At 39.4% G+C, this 21658-nt stretch overlaps 1 pseudogene; it reads right to left on the reverse strand.

Moving 5' to 3' along the window:
• Positions 1-7658: 7658 nt before the first annotated feature.
• The window catches only part of LOC101640298, a 61349-nt pseudogene continuing 47349 nt past the window's right edge, over positions 7659-21658 (reverse strand).

The following is a 21658-nucleotide window of genomic DNA, read 5'->3' on the forward strand; positions in this document are numbered from 1 at the left end:
CAGCCGGTGTTCGAGGCCCGGCGCGGCGCCGGGATGGTGCTCAGGGGGCTGGAGTGCGGATGGAGGCGCGCACGTTGTAATCTAAGCCGTCCCCATCTGGAGCCAGGGATTTAGGCTAATGTCTCGGAGACGCTCGAAGTCTCTAGGAATAATGTGCTCTGCAGTGGACAAGCCGAGTTGTCTCGCTTTCCCATTCGAAGGGCAGCTAAAGGGATGGTGACATTTTATATTTTCACTTTTCATGGGGATGTTGGCACTGTTAGCCCTAACTGCTGTGTGTGTATACACACATGCATGTACCATAGTGTATTTAAGAAATTTTCAGCGCCAAGTATCAAAGGCTGAAAGCTTAGAGCGATGCTAATGTTTTAATGCCTTTTTTAAAAGGTGTGGTATATGAGATAGGCAATTGAGTTTTAAAAAAATCCTTTTCTGCAGAAAGGTCATCTTCAGAATGGAATCGTAAAGTATAGGATGGATAGAATATACTCTATAGTCAATGTAAAAACAAACATAAAACTTAATGTTTACTAGAATATTCTAAGCTATTAAAGTGTTACAACGAGCTCGTATGAGAAACGTCAAGATTTGAAGAGATGTATATCATGAAACTTAGATATACAGTACACGGACAATTGATTTTCAGTGGTGGCTTCGATTGCAGCAAACATCTGTGGTTGCTTGACTCTAGTGGAGGTGGTGGTGGAAATTTTTTGGTTTTTGTTCATTTTGACTCCTGTTTCCTCTCTCGTTTATAACTGCAGCATTTTGCAGGCTGCTTCTCAAATCACTGAGTTCCATGCCCCAGCCCCTACCACACCCTGTTGGGTCTTGAGAGGGAATCCTCAAGGTACAGTGTCTGCCCTATTCCTGCTTATGTCCTGTATATTTAGTAAATTTAATGATGACCATCAGCCTGTATCTCCTATAGGAACAATCTGTCTTGACATCTTAGAAGCCAGTATTTTAAAAATAAGATTGCACTAATAGTAAGACATTTCTTGGTACCAAATTGCATTACCTATAGTGGGCAGCATAGAGCAAGTGGAACCTGGGAAAGAAATGAGATGAGCTGTTTAACAAAAATAGATGTTTTCTAGCATAAGATTTTTTTTTTAAAAAAAGGAAAATGTAGTTCAACGAATTTCATAAGATAAAAATAAAAACTATGGTTCATAGTTTCAAGGACTCAAAAAACCCAAAAACAACTCCCTGCCATGGAGGAGCACTCAAGCATTAGTGAGACCGATTCCCATGAAATATTACCAAGCATCGAAACTCACTGTGAGGTGTCACCCACTCCGTTCCTATCATAGCGACCCGATGTACAACAGAAATTGTGACCAAATCTCTGTGATGGCTTTTACTGGTAACTGAAAAAATAATAGGCACATCCATCATAATCATCGGTTTCTGTTATATCAATCTTGGGCATTAATCAAGGAAGTGTTGTTAAGTTTAGAATAGTGCCATTTAACTGAAGCAATCTATGGAACCAAACGCAACCCTTAGCCGTCTACACATAATCAAGTAAATGTGAGATCACAACAGCTGGAATAACTTAACCAAAGAATTGGCATGGCAATTCATTAGAGAAATTTGGGGAATTTAAGTTACGCTATGGCTTCAATGTTTAGGTGAACAAAGCTGCTGAGGTGAAGTTTGTATCTTGAAAGGTACTGATGGGAAAATGGGAGCCTGCTGTCACGGCTTGCTGCCTGTAACCGTATTCTACTTTTTTATGTGAGTTGACTTGACTTGTGAAATTTTCATTAAAATATCAAGTCACAGATGAGGCCCTTTCTATTCTCTGTGTGACTTTAGTATTGGTAATTAGCTTTGAAAGGGAGGAAGTAGCTTGTTTCTGCTCAAAATTAGTTTTGTTGTAATGTAGATAATCTAAATTTGCAGTAGGCAGGTTTCTGAATGGTCTCACCCAAGACTCATAAGCTTTTGGAAATTGTCTTTTATGAGGTTTTTTTTTCCCCAATAGATCACCATTGAATAGATCACTATTTGGTTTTTTGATATTTGGAGGAAATTTTGCTTTTCAGTAGGTTATATATTATACATGTCTTATAATACATCAACTGGAGTTTATTTTTAAAATAATTGATAATCTTTAATGAGAAGACTTTGAAAATAAGACTTAGTCACTGAAAAATTAAACTTGACCTGATTATAGTAGGACTTGTTGGAGAGACATTCCCAAATATGCTTTTGATAGGAAGTTGGCCACATTAGTTCATTTACCTAATTCGCCACATTTAGGTCATTTACCTAATCTTGCTTTTTCCCCCAATTGTTATGAGTTTAAGCTGCTACATTTATGCGTTTCTGTGCCATCTAATTTGATCACAGCAAAGTAATCTCTAAACTGGTACTGATTATATAGTCTGTTAATACTTTGTTTATAGTATTTAATAACTTCCTGACTTGGAGAATATAAATACTAAACCAAGAGAATATTATGTTTTTCCATGTGAATTACTAAACCATTGAAAAAATATTTATTGAATGCCTAACATGGAGGGAGGGAGATGACTTGACGCTCTAGGACAAGCGTCCTCAAACTAAGGCCCATGGGCCCCATGTGGCCCTCTGAGGCCAGCCCGCCGGGTGTTTTTGCCCCGTTTTGTTTTTTTATTTCAGGATCCCTGCTCTCAGGAATTATATGCCAACTTTAGATTTTTCTTAATTTCTGGCTTTAAAAAGCTATAATGAAATATTAAAGAGCAGAGGAGTCTTAATTTTTAACATCTCAAATCATTACTATAGAGTTAAATTCTAATTTCCATGTAGAATAGCGGAATATTATATTAGTTTAGGATCAAGACTACCAGAAGTACACTGAAAATGCTGTAATAATGTTAGTAATCATTTAGGTAACATCTTTGAAAACTCAGGTCTGCAAAAAATATAACTACAATAGTAACCTTTTTAATTAGGAGAAAGGCAAAGAAATGTTCAATGAATATTAAAAAATAGAGTAAAGGAACTGTTAATGAAGTCTGATTTTTCTGTTTCAATTTTTGGTACATTGACTTTGCTATTAATTTAAAAATTAAGCCCCAAAGACAAATTAATTCTATAGTTAATGCAGATTTAATTCTTGACTAGCTGTAAGGTTAAGGAATTGGCGGTCTTGTTGGCAAAATAATAAAATAGGAATTAGCTGAAATGTAAAATTGTATAATTAGGTTTCATAAAAGTGTATATAGTTTTCCTCCATAACTAGACAAGTCATCTAGTACCGTTGACATAACAATTTATTTAGCTTTCACTTTTCTCCAAAAATGTCACAAACTTCACAAATGGAAATTCAACCAGGACCAAGTAAAGAACATTGCTTGTTGTTTAAGATTGCACCTACCCCAAACTGAGCTGCTCCTTCTGAGGGTTAATTTCCTATGCATGTTGTTTCTTGTTACATGGTGGGGGAGGTAAATTGTTGGAGTTTATTACTGTACAATCTTAACCAAAAGTTTAGTCGAAACTGGTTTTTAACGGTGCCATGATTCTTTAACATTGGTTTGAAACATGTAAAGCTCTATTAGAATTATACTGGAGTAATTTTTGTGTGATATACGCAAATATAAACAGATTCAGAATAACCAATAACAATATTTTGCTGTTAACCAATGCCTCAAGGTATTCTAAAAAGGCAAATTTACAGCATTTCGTGATTTTTGAACATTAAGTAGCTTGAATGCAGATGAGTTCCTAATTTCTTTTTCTAACGTGTATTCATTTTAAGACCATATAAAGACTTATTTCCTCCTTATTGCAGTCAGGATTAATCTGTTTAAATGATGTTCCTCCTGCTCCTCTGGAAATGGAAAAAGGGACCCTCTCCTGAGGGTCTGCAGAAACTTGTCCCCTCCCCACTGAGGTATGTCTGTCCTTTGCACTGCTGTCTGCTGAGGGTCAGCTCCTTTGCTCAATAGGTTTCTGCCCCGTTAAAAGTGGAGGCCACCCAAAATTATAGTAATACCATAACTATGCTGTCCCAGGTGGGTTTGTGCCCATTGTAGGACCCGTATTCCTCAGCCTTGTTCTCCATGTCCATGTCCAAAGTGACTGTAGTTGGTTCCTGTCTAGTCAGCTTAGACTCACGATGGCGTTTGCGGTGCTGGGCCATCTTCATAAACCTTGGTATGCCTGAGCCCATTTTAAAAAAGAGTTAACTTGTCATTTAGTTATAGCATTAAGAGGATCCACAAAGTTGGATACAGCGTGTTATATATACTGACATCTTTCTAGAGACATTGTCTTAAGAGTCTTGAGTTCCTTAAAGGGTTCCATGATACCCAAAAGTTAAAGCCAAGTAGAAAATTTTGGTAGATATCCTCATGTGCTGGTGTGTGTGTGTGTGATTGGTCTCTGAAAAAAGACATTTTGGAATTTAAAAGAATGTCACTTTAATTTGTAAACCTATAATTACAACAAGCAAGAAAAAGGCGCTCACAGATATTCTAACAATCCATAAATCAAGAAAACTTGTACATACTTGCCATCATTACTTATACTAGATAATGGTACCTTGTGTGTAAAATTTTTTAAATTTACCTTATAAAAAAGAGTTAAAGAAAAGCATTTACTTGATTTTTCTGGTTTTCCTTAATTAAAAATGTATGCATGAGGGATTAAGTCAATTCAAAATAGGCCCCACATACAATTCTTCAACTAACTGGTGACACAAATGGTTAAGCTCTCCTCCGGTAGCTGAAAGGTTTTCCACTCAAATCCACTGTAAACAGGCCTGGAAGTCATCCAAAAAGTCCCACATCCTTGAGAACCCTAATAGAGCAGTTTTATAGAGAACCCTAATAGACCACCCGAAACACACACCCCCCGCCCCCATACACACATACACACACACACACACACAGAAGTCATCCAAAAAGTCCCACATCCTTGAGAACCCTAATAGAGCAGTTTTATAGAGAACCCTAATAGACCACCCGAACCCCCCCCCACACACACACACCAATACACACACACATACACATATATAGCTGCCAAGGGTCAGGATCAACTCCACAGCAGCGAATAACAAAACAACATACCAGAATTTATTATACCTTTGCACAGAGGTGTGGTTAGTTGCCACCAATCTTTTGCACACACTGTGTGCTTTGTGTTTATCGATGATGTGGCCAGGTCAGGCTGCCTGCCGTCTTGCCTCTCCTTTGTCTGAATGGCTCTCTGCTGTTTGCTGGGGTGTCTGAGAACTGACCAAGGATTGGGCCCAGATTTTATTTACTCTTGTAAGATTATCAACAAGGCCTCTTTAACCCACATCAGGTTCTTGTACCTGGTCCAGGGGCCCAATGTGTGATAATGAAATTAGCCTGAATTGGAGTTAACTGTTAATCTAAGGAAGTGATTCACTGAAGGTTTCTAATACATTTAAAAATATACTCATTATAAAAACTATATATATACTCATTATAAAAAAATTTTTCAGTGAAAAATGGAACTTTAGAGTTAAAGTTTGTTATTATGTTTTAGATTATAATTCAGCATAACCATAAAAAAAACCCTGCTAAACTACTTCAATCCTAATCTATGCCTCTACTAAATTACTTAATGGATAGGTAGTAATGATTTCTGGGAAGTTCTGCTTTAATTTTTAAAAATAGAATTCCTTTAAGGCATTATTGTTAAGAAGAATTTTGTTTTTGGAAGAAAGGGGGTTAGCATCCCATCATGTACATTTATGTTTACATTAAGATTCCCCCCTTTGGCTTACTCTTTACTGAACCCAAGGGAAAGGGCAGGGCATATTTGAGAGAAAATGGGTCCTTTACTCAGACTCCAATAAATAGCCTGATGCACTGGATTTAAGCTATATGTGGAGCTCATTTTTAAAATGTAAACATTTTACATGAAGCCTCCTGGCTAGCAAATCAGTGCTCTTTAAACTAAACATTCTTTCTGCCGTGCTAATAAAATCCAATTTACAGGATCACAGTTAGTTCCTGAGAAAATATGCATAAAACCATAAATTTGTCTGAATCATTTATAATTTAAGGAGATGTGTATAAAAGTTTAAACAGAAATCATTGATCAGGAAAAGTAACAGAAAACAAGCAAAATAAAAATAGAATTATGCTAGAGTAGGCTAAAAGGTCTTTCTTTGTAGGACATTGGGAAAACTGAGCTCAAATATGAAGTTGGGGACTCTTAGACAATACTTTATTATAAATGAGAATGCACCAGCTTCTTTATCACTTTTTCCCAGTGTGAACTACTCGCTCAGTATCTTGGTAAAGATTGAAATCAGTTTTTGAAGGCTATAACTTATATAGCACTTTTTATATTATTACTGCTACCACTAGGCTAACATTTTTTAAACTGCTTATCCCCCTAAAAAGGTTGCTAGCACCACACAAGTGGGTCCCAGTCTGGTGCAACTGGATTAAAAAATATTTTTTAGACAATACTTGAATTGCTAGCAATACAGGGGCAGCATTCCTTGCCAATGAGAGCACAACTCCCTTCCTTTGCTGGCTAGGATGAAATCTGAGCCACGAGATGCCATAGGGCCTTAGTGTAACGATCATCCTCTCAGAAGTGACTTACGGAGAAATGATCCGACTGTTCCCTTACTTGAATGTATTTTGATCTTTCTGAGATAGTGTGTAATCTCATTTGATGGGAATGTTCACAAAATTATGAGTATTCACTTGGTGGAAAGAATCCGGGAGATACAAAGATCAAATGATGTGTCGTGATCATAAATAAGCATGAGCTCCACAAATACAATGAATACCTTCTAAGCCATCAAACGGGCTTTCTTAGCGCCATCCAGGTGAAGCTGGTGGTTTTCCCCAGTAGGAAAATGGCATTACCCTTGCCAAGTAGCGTTTTTAGTAAGCTCAGTTCCCATCAACATAGCACAAGAATTCAGGTGCCCCGGCTACTTCACAAATTCCATCATGTTAAACCAGTGCCTCACCCTTCATGTTACAGAGGTTACAGCTTCCTCCTGTCTAGCCATTGCAACCTGGACTATTACCCAGGCAAAAGGCACCAGTATCACAGGGGTTTCCCTTTTTTGTTAGGAATGCATTTTTATTGCATGTTCTGGGGTTTTATAGCAGTACTATAAGAGCCAGAAGGCAGAATTACATTATTGTTAATATACTTAATTTGATCCATCTTTGGTAGTATATGAGGGTAAGTAAAAAGTATTGCCCCGAGGGTTCCTGCTCATAAATGCACAGGTTTATTGCAAACACAACGTGTTTAAACATGTCAGTGATCCATGGATGGCTGCAGACAAGCCCTCGCAGTCATACATGCTTGAGTTAGTCTCATGAAAGTGCCTTAAAAATAAAGCCCAATCAAAACTGGCTTCCACAGGGATCTCCTGAATCCGTCTAGTTCAAAGCAGAGAGAGCAGTACAGGTGAGGCAACTTTTTATTGAGATCACAGAGATGATCTTCAGAGATGTTCTCGAAGGACACAGGATAACTATAGGGGTTTATTCAGAAGTTTCAAGAAAATGGCATATGTGAGGGGGGAAAAGCCAGGAAAGTTGTGGTGAGGGATTTTTTATTATCACAACAATGCACCGCATTCTTTAAGGGGAGCGAGGGCCCTAAGAGAATTTTGTTGGGCAACCTTACCGACAGCCTGATCTTGTCGCTTAAGTCTCTTTGTGTTCCCCAAACTCAGCATTTAAACGGAACATGGCTTGATCCCTTCGAAGATGCCCAAACTGCCATTTTGAGAGGTTGTCAACTGAAGAGTGCAGAACTCTAGGGGACGTGGGGGAGTGGGGGGGGTTGCTAGAGAAATGAGACACCATGTTTAGAACTATAGACCTATGTGGTGGAGATGTCAAGAATCGATAGCTTAACAGATTCTGGATTTTTTCATTTGCTACAAGGGCCTATGATTTTTTATAGCAATACTTTTTGACTAGCCCTCACATATTTCTCACTGAAAACAATCGAGACGCGCCAGCCGAATCAGTAGGTTCCAGAAGAGCAGTGTGCCCAGTGGTCGCCCTTGCCGTGCTGACGGTCATTTGTCAGTCTGATGAGAGAGAGATGAACAGGCCTGCTCATTTCCCAGCCCCGCTCAAGTGTGTTGAGTGACAGTTTACAAATTAGGATTTATTTTTCCAAGAAGTGATTAAATAAGTACCTTGCAGAATGGTTTTCACTGCAGTATTCTAACTGAAAGGTTTGAGCCCACCAGTGCTCTGCCAAAAAAAGATGTGGAGGTTTACTTTCATAAATATTCCAGCCTTGGAATCCCAATGGTGCAATTGTACTCTGTCCTCTAGGATTATATGAGTGAAAATTGTTTCACGGGTCACAGTGTCTGGACCTAGTTCAGAAGTGGCAAAGGCCTAACCTCAAGAAGGCATAAAAGTTAAAGTTGGCCAGAACTTAATGACAACATCGTTAAGAACCATTACGTCTTCTCTACGAAGAGGCAAGTTCAGTGCGGTTTGGAGATTTTAGCTGTTTTCCTCATGGCCTTAGTTGGAACAGGTGTGGAAGTCGTTGGACACTGAAATGTGGAGTTAATGTTCCTAACTAGTAGGCGAGGGTTCGGACAGAAGATTCCCTAGCTGTCTCACTGCTATCAGATGCTCCCTATAAGCTGCCACTGTTCTGGCAATTCAAGTGAGACGAATACAAGAAACTCGGACACTAGGTACTGTATCTATAAGGAAGCAAAGATTAATAACAAATGGTTGAAAAAGCAAATATGGACGTCTTAAACATAAAACATAGAAGCAAGACAGAAGGCCCTGACACTTGACAAATAGTCAAGTGGAGTTCAGGCTATGCCTAAAAGTAACGAAGACAAGCTGAGGAAGTGAGAATGGGATGGTAAGCACTTAGAAATCTTGTATGTCGTTAATACTTTATGCATAAAATAAATCTAGTCTGGTTGCTGAAATTCCCTTGAAAGTTGGCTGTGTGCCTGGCCATGTTAGTCTAGTTCCACAAGACTCCCAGGTAAACATTATCCCGTCCCCCACTTTCTCCCGGATAGAGGGCAGTAAAGGGTTTGGAAAATCTGTAGGGCCTTACAAATTTCCCTTTACAATCTGTCTTGTGAAGTATGTTCGCTGGTCATTATTAATAGGCAAAACAGTATCCAAAACTTGCAATGAAGACTTTTGTCAACAGTCATATCAGCTCTTGAAGATAGACGTTTCTACTTTCCCTGCAAATGTATACATAATCAATAAAACAATTAGGGGGGAGGTTACTTATTTTTTATTGTGTTTATTTAGTTGATAGTCCTCAAGAAGAGCAACATCAGAATGAGTTAGTAGAGGGAACCAGATGGTTAATAAAGATAAAAGCAAAGATATCTATGAACAAGAAATTGCTACAGCCTTAGCATAGTAAGAAGAATATTTTGTAATAGTCACAGCAGAAAAGTCTATACAGACCAGTAAATTTGCAAGCTCCTCTAAGAGTGATGAACTTCCGTGTTTGGGTTTCATTTGTGTATAGTTAAAGACTATCAAAACCTTGTCGAGTCTGGGGACTCGGGACCATAGCCTCGAGGCATCACTATCAATTGGCATAACATAGTCAGTCCACAAAGACAATGCTCTGCATCTTTGGCGAGACACGAACAGGGCACTACAAAGTGTGAGGGACCATCTAATGGCAACTCATGGTTTCTCCCCGTGTGGATGAGAGAAGAGTAAAGGAAGTTAAAGACAAGGAAAACACGCCCCGCCTCTAACACCCTAAAATCAGAAGAACTAGAGGGTGCGTGGGTGCCACTGCTGACCACTCTGAAAGCAAGCACACTGGAAGACCCTGGACAGAGTGGGCAAGCACTGTGGAACAAAACTCACAACAAACCCGGACTGCCTATCTAGAGAACAGTTTCTATTTTTCTCTGAGCTACCTGTTCCTTCTTTAATATTGTACACTGTTTGGATGTGTTTGGGGATAGCATCCATTGTTAATTTATACAAGATTAGACTTTTGCAGCTCTTGAAATAAGTTTCTCTAAGAAATCCTAGAGAATCAGGTGTGCATCCTCCATATATTTGGAATATAAGGGAATGTGCCAATGTGTTTGTTTTTCTCCCTCTCATCTGAACAAGTACATTTACAAAGAAAGCTTTGAAATCAGAATGTTGTTTTAAGTGCTACCAGGGCAACAAATAATTAATTAGGACTAAATAACAGACTTTTAAAGTTATGTTCTTATCACAGGATCTAGCTACAGAATCTATAAATCAGACTTTCCTCAATGGCAGTGAGCCTGAGTGTCAACGTTCTTGGTTCCAGATGTCTGACAAGATCACTTTGTTAGAGATAATATTTGCAAGGCAGTTTTATAATAACAGAAATTAGAACTTTACTTTTCTGCATTTTATAGGAAAAAATTTTCCCTTTTAATCCTACAAAAAAAGTTTTTAAACCAACCATTATAAGTCCCTAAATATTAGGATTCCATTAGCTAGCATTAAGGTATAAACATAAAATTCAGGCACCAATTGAAAATTCAAAAAAGAGCATAATTAAAATTTTAGCGAAGGGAAGAATATGAAGTATGTAATGTTTCACGCTTACATGCCAAAAGGCTTCAAAAAGTGTTTGGGAAAATTCCATTATCTTTGAATTCTACTTTTCCACACACTTCTGAAGTCCCCCTCATATAATTAAGAACTAAATAAAATCTAAAAATTAGGTTTCTTTGAAACTGAATCATCGATTGTCATATAAAAGGAGTTTATCCCTAAACCAAATGTTTTTAATGTTACATGGATGTTTTTAGTCTTCCTGAAACCATGTACAGGTGTGTATTTTAATGCCCTAACAAATACGAGGAGGCTTAAAAAAATAGTGGAAAATGGAATTAAAAGATAACAAAAATTTCCCTCAGAATTCTTGAAGCCACTTAAGACATAGAAAACAGTTGATTCTTGAACCATGGGGGCTTAAGGGCTCCAACCTGCCTAGTCAGAAATCCACATATAATTTACAGCAGAACCTTGACCTACACTGTTTAAACTCTGCTGTTGGGGTGAGCACAAGAGTTTGGTGTGTCTGCACAAAGTGCTTGCAGAGACTTGCAACACTTGAGCTCCCTGCATTAGAAACCAAACTTGTTGCCATCAAACGGATTCTGGCTCACGGACCCTAGAGCATGAGACAGAATTGCTCAGTAGGGTTTCTCAAACTGGAAATCTGCATAACAGCAGACACCCTCAACTTTGTCTCCATGAAGCAGCTGGTGGGTTTGAACCACCAACCTTTCTGTTAGCAGTCCAATGTTTAACCCACTACGCTGCCAGGGTTCTTTCATTTCAATAGCAGCAAGGTGGCCGGGGTAGGGGGTGGGAATCCTATAAGGTGCCCAAGCAGTTCAAACCATGCTGTTCAAGGGTCACACATTAAAGTGTGTCATGATCTTTTTATAGTTGTTAAGTATATATATGTGTATGTATGTATATATGTATGTATATATACACACACACATATGTCGTCACATAATTTTAGAAAATTCTGAGCTAAACAAAGTGTATTAGGCTTGGCTGACTAGAAAAACAAATCTAGTGACACTCATATGTATAAGGAAGAGCTTTATATCAAGAAAGCGGCCCAGTCCAACTTAGTCCATAAGTCCAATCCTAGTTCACAAATTCCTCTTCAGAGTCACGCAGCCACGTGCAATGATGCAGAAAGCAGGAAGATCACAGGCTGGTGGGCATAGTCTTGGGATTTGAGGTCAGTGGAAACATGACAGGGCTCTGGAAGCTCTCAGGGTGGCCAGCAACAGGAAGGTGAAGGTGGGAGAGAGAAAGGGAGTCCTCTCTCCCGGGGTCCTCCTTATGAGAAAGCTATATTATCTCTGAGGAGACAGCATCAGGCTTTGACCTGATTGACAAGTTTGACTCCAGCCCTAGCCGAGACTCTAGCTGACGTAAAGTCATCTAACACACAGTTAAAGTGCTTTCCTGGAACACTTCTCAGAGCCTTCCATATGCTCCAAGATGATGCTCTGTGTAGATCCTATTTTTGTCTTGCTTTTTAAATGCACTTGCCCAGGAAATCTTTTCCCCAGAAATCTTCTGGTAGAATTCTGATAGAGATACTGGGGGATGCTGCCCTAAATATTGTTAAAAAACTGAACCAGTAAGACAAAACAATAAACAGATGCGAGCTAATCGTTTACTAGAACATGAGCACCTTTGGGGCAAATTCAAAAAGGACAAACTCACTTCCATTGAGTCAATTTTGACTGATAGCAAACCTATAAGATAGCACAGCTACCTCTGAGTTTCTAAGGTTTTAAATCTTTATGGAAACAAATGGCCTCATGTTTCTTCCTCAGAGCAGCTGGTGGTTTTGAACTGCTAACCTTGTGGTTAGCAGCCCAACATGTAACCACTATGTGGTTCCTTTTAAAGACTGAAGACAACCACTAAAATTGTAAGCCAGCCACTTCATGCCTTTATCTCCAGCCATTTGGAAAATCCAATTTCTAAATTGCCCCTTCTTAGGAGGAGCCCTGGTGGCTTAGTGGTTACACATTGGGCTCCTAACCCCAAGGTCAGCCGTTCGAAAGAACCCACCACTCTGTACGACAAAGAGGAGACTTGCTATTCTCATTAACAGTTACAGTCTTAGAAACTCCAATGGGGCAATTGTACCCTGTCCTAGGATCACTATGAGTTGGCATCGATGCGATGGCAGTGAGTTTTCATTTACAGATTTTTTTTATCACCTCAGTACTCGGAGCAGGTAAGCATGTTCTTTGATGCGAAGCACTTGCATTCCAGTCGGAAACTTGAGTGCCTGCATCCAGGATCAAGCCAGCAAGGAATGAGCACCAGCTCACAGGCAGACCTAGCTTTCTGAGAGATCTGTTCATGAACCAGGAAACACTGGAAAATGTTAGGGAGAGAGATCTGAAATTCACTTGCTCCTTCATTTCATCTCACCCTGACATCCGTCTGGGGAGTGGAATTTTTTTTTTTTTTTAATATTCTACTTGCTCTTCACTCCTACCTCCCCAAAAGGCAATTTACCCACTTATATTCCCACTCCTTGTTTGTGCCCATGGACTTTCCCCTCATTCATGTGGTCCCTGATCCATTCCATGTTGCCCCTACTGTAGCACGCCCGCTGCTTTCCCATGGGTATCCTGCCTGATTTGCAGCGCTCCCTGGGGGTTCTTTAGGGTTCACTGCATGTGCTAAAGAGCATTCCGTACAGCGAGGAGGGCGCTCCAAAACGTTCCTGGAGACCTGGAATTTAAAGATAATATAAAATCTCCATGAACTTTTTGAAGCTGCCTTTGCATATCCAAAAAAGTGCCTCCCATACCACGGAGGAGAGGAACTTTCCGGTGAATCTTAGTTGCCAATTGTGATGCATACTGATAGGGAGTGCAGAGAAGTCTGACACCTTATTAAGGGACAGGAGTAGATTGTGGCTCTAATTAATGTTAAAATTTATAAGCCATACTCATGTCAGAAGCAGAAACAAAAATTTAAAGTATCTGACCAATATTGTTGACTTCAAAGGCGGAGGATAGGCAAAAAAAACCAACAAAAAACCCAACTCATGTCTGGAATTATCATTCCGTTTAGAGATAGACTTTGGAAATGCCTGGCAACACAGCTTTTCTTATACATCTTAGAGAACCTTTGTTTAATAGATCATGTGAAGTTTATATTTTGACAATTTAGGTATTCTTTTGCAGAATTTTTTTTCTTTTTGCAGAATTTTATAGTGTAGGAGAGAACATGTAGCAAGAGCTACTGGATACAGGAAAGTGTTACTAGTGGCAATGCCAAGATTTCCTGCCCTGAAGGTCTTTTAAAATAGAAGGTATTCATGAGGTGGCTTACATGAATTAGTCTTACCTTTTCAACCATGAGAGATCTTTAATGTCCCTTAGAACCAGGTATTTTATTGGTCTTACCTTTTTCTGTTTCCATCCAAATTCACATTGCTGGAAGTCTGCCAGACAATGTGCTAAGAAGGAAGCTGAGAAGGTGCAGGGCCTTCCTTAAGGTTTTGGAATTCACAAGTGATGGAAGGGGGCAGACACGGATGAACAAAAAATTCTGATACAATATGATATTCAAGGAGTATGGTACAGATCCTGACTTTGCTGGGAGTAGTCTGTCTCGAGAAAAAGCATAGGGGATAGATGAGTGTCTCTTGTAGGATAAGAAAAGATGCTAATAATTGTGGGGGGAGAAGGGAGGATTAAGATATGCCAGGCTCAGAAAGAATTCAACAAAGGCTCAGAAGCATGCTTTGGAATGGTGCTGGTCCAGTGTTGATGAGTCCAATTTGCAGGGGTGGGTTATGAAAATGAATAGAGGCCAGAAAGCTACACGGGGGCCAGTCTCGGAAAGACATCGATGATGTTATTTAGACATTTTTCTTTTCCTGAAAACTGATCATCTTTTTGTCGTTTGCCATTCTAATAGCAGATGAACATATATGCAGAGATAAGTACGAGTCCTAGGCCCTCCCTAGCTGTTTCTACCACCATTAATCTGTTTCATTTGAGCATATGGGAATAGAGGAAAGGCAATTACATTATTATAGGCAATTGAAGACAGTAGACACAGATTTTACTTTTTTTAACACATTTTAATTTTTAACTTATTGTGTGCAAGAGATGAAAAGGTTTGTCTTGACACAGGTTGAGAACAGGTGAAGATTAGGGTAAGCACTCAGTCACTGTGAATGTAGAAAATCAGTGTAGTAAGCAATGAATCACTCCTACAACAGATCCAAAAAGTCCCGTTACCACTGAATGAGCGAATGCTGACTCATGGCATCCCTATGTGTATGAGTGGACCAGTGCTCGAGAGTTCTCTGTGGCAAGTGTTTTTTGAGTAGATCACATGAAGTAGGACTTTCTTCCAAGACACCTTTGGGTGGACTCAGTCTTCCGACCTTTTGATCAGCAGTCCAGAATCTAGTATGCCGTTTGTCCCACCCAGGAACTCCAATTCTAACAACACTGCTTCCTTACACCCCTTCCCGGCACGGATTTACTACCACGCACTCTCCGTCTCTGTCTCTCTCACCCACATACTCCCTCCTCTACTCTCACGGCACCTATCTGCTGCGTCCATGCTGCTGGGGCTGCCACCTCCTCACCATTCTTTCCTAAAACAGGATGCTTTCTTGGAGGGCTTTGCCTGGAGTCCATGCCGCTTTGAAATAGCTGATGCAATGCACACCCCCTTTAAAAAATTAAGTATGTATGAACAGATGTCCGTCACCTTCATCATGTGCCTCATGGCCATCCTCTCCTGGCCTTCCCTCCATCTCTGAATTGAAAAGGCGAAGCACATCTTTGAGTGTCTGCTGCACACATTACTTGGTAATGAAAAACGAGTTTAAGGCCCTTTGCATCAAATGGGCTACATCAGAATGTTTCTTACATACATGCATACTCCGTCATTAACATGTTCTCCACATACATGAACACTGATGTATTTTTTTCTTCCTCATTCAGAAGCCTGTTTATCGTTTGGACTCTTTCCGTTTCCCCTGTAGAGGCTTATTCGAGCTCTGTGTTTTCTTTCAAAGGTGCAATGCCTGGAGTTGCCTGTTGGCATTCCTTGTACAGATACACCATGCTTTGGGACAAGAGTGGAATGAAGCTTTCTATTTCACTTCTTATATTATTGTAAATGCTAAACAATTTAGCTGATACTTAGATTTTAATATCACATTGGTCTAGTGGTTTTCCACAGTGATTTAAAATAGGCAGCTCACACTTCACAGAGCTTAGAGATTAGCTAATCCTTTGTGCTAATTTTATAAATGAGAAAACTAAGATCAAAAGAAGTTAATGTATTTATAACTGATAACAGTAAGTTAGATCTCAGAGTCTTTTGATTCTGTGTCAGTGTAGTATGTTGTCTTTTCTTTTGCTCTTATTAATTTTGCATGATATATATTTGTCTTGTGGAAAATTAGAATGTAGATTGTCTTAGTGCCCCCTTTGGTCCCTCCCCTCCCCCTCCCCCTTACTATTATCAGTTTGGTGTTTGTTCTATTAGTACTTTCTTTTGAATTTGAGATATATACATATCACAAAATTTTGAAGTCCCTTATATGTGACCATATATGTTTATGTATGTATATTTATAAAATTAGTATACATGTACGCATACATGTACACACATATAGTCTCATATACAGGGATTTTAAAAAGTTTGTGGAAAACTGGACATGAAAGTTAATGGAATTTTTCCATGAACCTTTGAAACTCACACACATACACACACACACACACACACACACACACACATGACTAAATGGTATGCTTTTTACCCCCCATTAGTGAATTTCTTAACAGACCTAGTCATTGTATAAGCATAGTCGCACCATTTTTTTTTAATGTGCACCTTATACTATGCACATGGAAGTCGCTCTGTCATGTATCTGTTTTCCCCTTTGGCCTCACTGGACGTTTGTCCATTTAGTCATTCAATAAACATGAAGTGTGCAAGAAGTTTACATTAAGCTTACAGGAGTAAAAAACTAAGTCCAGGATAATTAATATCAAAGAACAAGTGCCATTAGAGATATATAATGAGTCATCCTGTCTTACATTAAATTACCTGGAAGAGCTGAATGGCACAGGAAAACAATTTGAATACATTATTTAAAGCTCCTCTACCACTAGTCTGTCGGTTTGTCTTATTGTGGTGGCTTATGTGTTGCTGGAATGCTGGAAGTGATGTCATGGTATTTCAAAGGCTGGCAGGGCCACCCAAGAAGTTTCAGTGGAGGTCCCAGACAATGAAGAAGGAATCAGTTGCCCATTTCAAAGGCAGTAGCTGCTGCAACCCTTATGCACAGCATTGAACATTATCAGATACTGAAGGTCTAGTGAATAGAAGCAGAACATTGTGAAGAAGACCAACATCCTCACAGCTGGATCAATAGGTAACATCCTTCTAAATGGAAAAAATAATATTGAAGTTGTCAAGGATTTTGTCTTGCATGGATCCACAATCAATGTTCTTGGAAGCAGCAGTCAAGAAATCAAACAATACACTGCATTGGGCCAGTCTGCTGCACAAGACCCCTCTAGAGTGTTGAGAAAAAGCAAGAAGGTTACTGTGGGCAGTAAGGTGTTTCTGACCCCAGCTATGGTATTTCTATCACCTCATGTGCATGTGCAAGTTGGACGTAGAATAAATAAGACTGAAGAAGAATTGATGCGTTAGAATTGTGGTGCTGGTGAAGAATATTAAAAGTACCCTGGACTGCCAAAAGAACAAACAAATCTGTCTTGGAAGTAGTATGGCCAGCATGCTCCTTAAAGGCAAGGATGGAAAGACGTCATCTTACATACTTCAGACATGTTGTCAGGAGAAACCAGTTCCTGGCGAAGGACATCATGCTTGGTAAATTAGAGATGCAGCAAAAAAAGAAGGCCCACAGGAAATGGATGGACACAGTGGTGGCAACAATGGGTTCAGGCATAAGAACAATTGTGAGGAAAACAAAACAAAACACACACACACACACACACACAAAGAACAATTGTGAGGATGACAGAGGACCCGGCAGTGTTTCATTCTGTTGTGCTATGGGTTGGACCCAACTTGATGACACCTATCAACAACAATATAAGCCTGTTTGATATCATTAAGTACAGTGTGTGTTGAGTTTAAGGCTGTTTTGACTCTACTTCACTTGACCTACCTTCAAGTATTAAGGCATTACGCCTGAAATCACTACCATCTTTGGCAAACTTCAGTTAACTCTAAGCTTAGCTTGAAATTAACTTGTCAATTTATTATCATTTTAATCAACTGCAAAAGGCACAGTGAATGCATTTCAGAAATTAAATGTCAACAAGTGTTACCATGATTTTTTTAATTATAAGAAAAAAGATTTGTCTTGGATTTGGCCAGGCATATACAGTGGTCAGAAATGTTTCCATGTTTACTGATTTGTAGCTATCTTTAACCACATTCTGATTCAATGATGACTTCTGGCCTTCGGTGCCTAGAAAGTTCTGGATCCATATAACTTCTCTATAAAGAATAAATGCCAGACTCAGATCCAATTATCTACACAGAATGTCTGCTCTCCCTGTGGCTGCTACATTCTTGTAAGGCATTTCATTCAATCACTCCGAACTGAGTCTAAAAAATTGAAATTACTCGCCTTTTTGGGGGGTTTGTTTTTGTTTTGTTTCGTTTCTTTTTAAAATCATTGGGGGCTCATACAGCTCTTAGCACAATCCATACATGCATACATTGTGTCAAGCACATCTGTACATTTGTTGCCATCATCATTTTCAAAACATTTGCTTTCTACTTGAGTCCTTGGTATCAGCTCCTCATTTTTTACCCTACCTCCCTGCCCCCGTCCCTCATAAACCCTTGATAATTTATAAATTACTATTATTTTGTCATGTCTTACTCTGTCCAACATCTCCCTTCACCCACTTTTCTATTGTCTGTCCCCCAGGGAGGGGGTTATATGTAGATCCTTGTGATCGGTTCCCCCTTTCTACCACACCTTCCCCTTCCCCTCCGGGTATCACTACTCTCACCACTGGTCCTGAGGGGATCATCTGTCCTAGATTCCCTGTTTCTAGTTCTGATCTGTCCCAGTGTACATCCTCTGGTCTATCCAGATTTGTAAGGTAGAATTGGGATCATGATAGTTGGGGAAATTACGTACCTTGAAATGAAATGAATGTGCGCTGAGGCCTAGTACTATAAAATAATTCTTTTCAAATGATCCTTTATTACAGTTATAGGGAAATTCTTTAAAACATTTAGAGAATCCTTACTGCTTCTTTCATAAAGTGAGCAGATTTATATTTCTTTCAGTATGGTCACACCTTAGCATTTAAATGCTCTATTTTGTAATTATTACCATTTATAATATTTCCAGCACTAGAAATATGTAAATATACAAGAATTGTCTGAAGTTGGCATTCTGGATCTTACCGACCCAATGCTAGTTTACTTTCAAAGATTGAATGAGCTTTTACTGTTTCTAACCCCATTTCTCTTTCAAATAGAGAAAATATATTTCTGTTGAATGTGATAAGTGAAATGACTTGGGAAATGCCACGTACAAGGGAGGTATAAGTGTGAAGTGTTAGCATCTCAAAGAGATCCTAGAAAGGACACATCACCTGCTCAGAAAGAATATTCAGCCTCTTTGGACTTAGGGGTGATACATCTTTTTGTTAAAGTAAAAGCAAGTGTTGGTCTTTATGCTTCTTTGGAAGGAAATGTATTGGGCTGGGTTCTCTAGAGAAACAAAACCAGGACACTTATGATTTTATATATATAGATATATATATATATACACACACACATACATATAATAATAATTATTATTATTATCTATCTTTCTGGATTGGCTTATACAGTGAGAAGGAATATAACAGCCAATTAAGCCACATATCAGTATAGAGGACTCAGTTCAACTCACTTTAGTGGAACAGTTTATACACTGAAGGTCATTTAACTCACATGGGCTGCTGGTCCAAGGTCAAGGAAGCAGACAGCAGAGTCTGCCCTCAGGCAAGACAGGCAAAGTCACCCACAGGCAGCCGACAACCGGGTGGGAAAGCAATAATCAATAGCTTGGGAGCTTATCGAAGCAGGCCCCATGGGGTCCTGATGGGGTTTCCAGATGTACACAGGGCTACACAATCCACCAGCCTTGTACTCAAGCCATGCCCCAGCCAAGTGGTGAAGCAGATCTCAATAGAACATTAGCAAGGTGACATGATCCACGGGTTGACTCATCCCACAGTAGTGCAGCCCACAGCTGAGGCAAAGGAGTAGCTCAGGCAGCACAGCTCTGGTCTGATCACCAAGGAGAAAGAGAGGCAGGTTGCTGGCACAATAAAGTATTTATCTCAGTTACCCTCCAATCAAGCTCCAACCTGATTAAATTCCACCCACATGTTCCTATAAAGGCCTAGTTGGCACAATAAACCTAACTATCACAGAAAAGTACAACAAAACACATGCATGCTATTTGATGTACTGACTCCATGATGACAGCCAAATCATTACTGTCAGGTGGATCTGAAGCCTGAGGAGACATCAGAAGCTCGTAGGGCTTTGCGTTCTTGTGCTAGAAACCACAGAGTACAGCTCAAAGATAGTCTAATCCACAAGGTCTCACACTGATGCTAAAGAGACAAAGAGTGGCACACCATTTTGCATACAAAGCATGTAAAATCCAGTTATAATTATTTTCTGCAAATTCTGGTTTTGTGTGCATGGGTCTTAAATTTTTAATCCTGGCTGCAATTATAGGATTGCTGCTGTGTAGTATTGGACATTATTTCTGCTAGGTTAGGACACATTTCAGGGTGTAAAAGTAATACAAATAATAATATTGTAAATGAGAAAATGAAGATTGCTGGGGAAGCATGAAAAGATATTAGTCTGGTTTTGAGGGAATAGACAGGGAGTACTAACGAAGGGTTAATGGGTTGGCCAATAGACTTAAATGAGGCAAAGGAAAGAAATAATATTAGATAGATGCTAGTGAAGGTATGCTTCTTCACAGATTTGTTGACAGTTTTAAAGAAATTATTGATGTGATCCATGTAAGACACCTTTTAAAAAGTGCGTGCGTGTGTGTGTGTGTGTGTGTGTGTGTGTGTGTGTGTGAGAGAGAGAGAGAGAGAGAGAGAGTGCGAGAGATAGCAGCAGAAGCAGAAGAAATTGGAAGCCAGAATACAGTGATAAAAGGCAGGTACATTCTTTACTCAAACAGGGCTTACAGTCTGGGGGAATTTTAAAAAGAGCAAATAAAGTCTTTCAATTCTTTATCTGTCTTCTCTTTATTCTCAAAAGTCTTTGTAAAGAAATGAATGTCGGGAAGTGGTAAGAAGCAGAGAACAATGGGAGTTAAACTTCCTATGGACAGAGTCAAGGAAAACAACTGCTTATTAGCTTTGGGGGTACCTGAGGCTTTCATGACTCATGGAATATATAAGTGCTCACCTACATTTCCCACTTCTGGGGTTTAGTGGGATACTTTTACCCCACTTGTAATGTGTGCTGCCATCTGGTGGAGGACTGTACAATTGTGTAACTCTGAAGAAACACTATCCCAGCACCTTCAGCACCAGAGACCCCTTGGGACATGTGTTTCACTAATTGTATCAAAATCCATATTAAATCAAATAAAAAAATTTCATTCAACATGCTCCCCCATTACTAAAAACACATGGTTTCAACAAGAATTTTGTAAAAGACCAAATTGAATCCAATTCAATTCAACAAACACCTGCTGAGCATCTTCTAGAGCTGGGCTAGATTTTGAGGAATGAAAGCCGAGTAAGACACAACTCCCACTGACAGTGAGGGAAAAAAACCAAAATTTGCAACTATGAAACTAGTCTTCAGTGTGCCACCTGTAACTCTTTTTTGAGTGGTCCATGCCTTAGACAGAGTTCCTAGATGCTACATAAGGTTTCTTGGCTGCTAACCAAAGGAGAAGATTTCACCTAACTCAGAGAAAGAGGTTGTTTGTAAAAGCATGGTGTTTTCCAGGGAATCCAGGACAGATGAACCCCTCAGGACCAGTTCTGAGAGTGGCAATACCGGGAAGGTGGGGTAGAAAGGGGGAACAGATTACAAGGATCCACATATAACCTCCTCCTTGG

This window comes from Echinops telfairi, unplaced genomic scaffold (assembly GCF_000313985.2).
Source record: "Echinops telfairi isolate 266 unplaced genomic scaffold, ASM31398v2 ScPeMD7_12;HRSCAF=54, whole genome shotgun sequence".
NCBI lineage: Eukaryota > Metazoa > Chordata > Mammalia > Afrosoricida > Tenrecidae > Echinops > Echinops telfairi.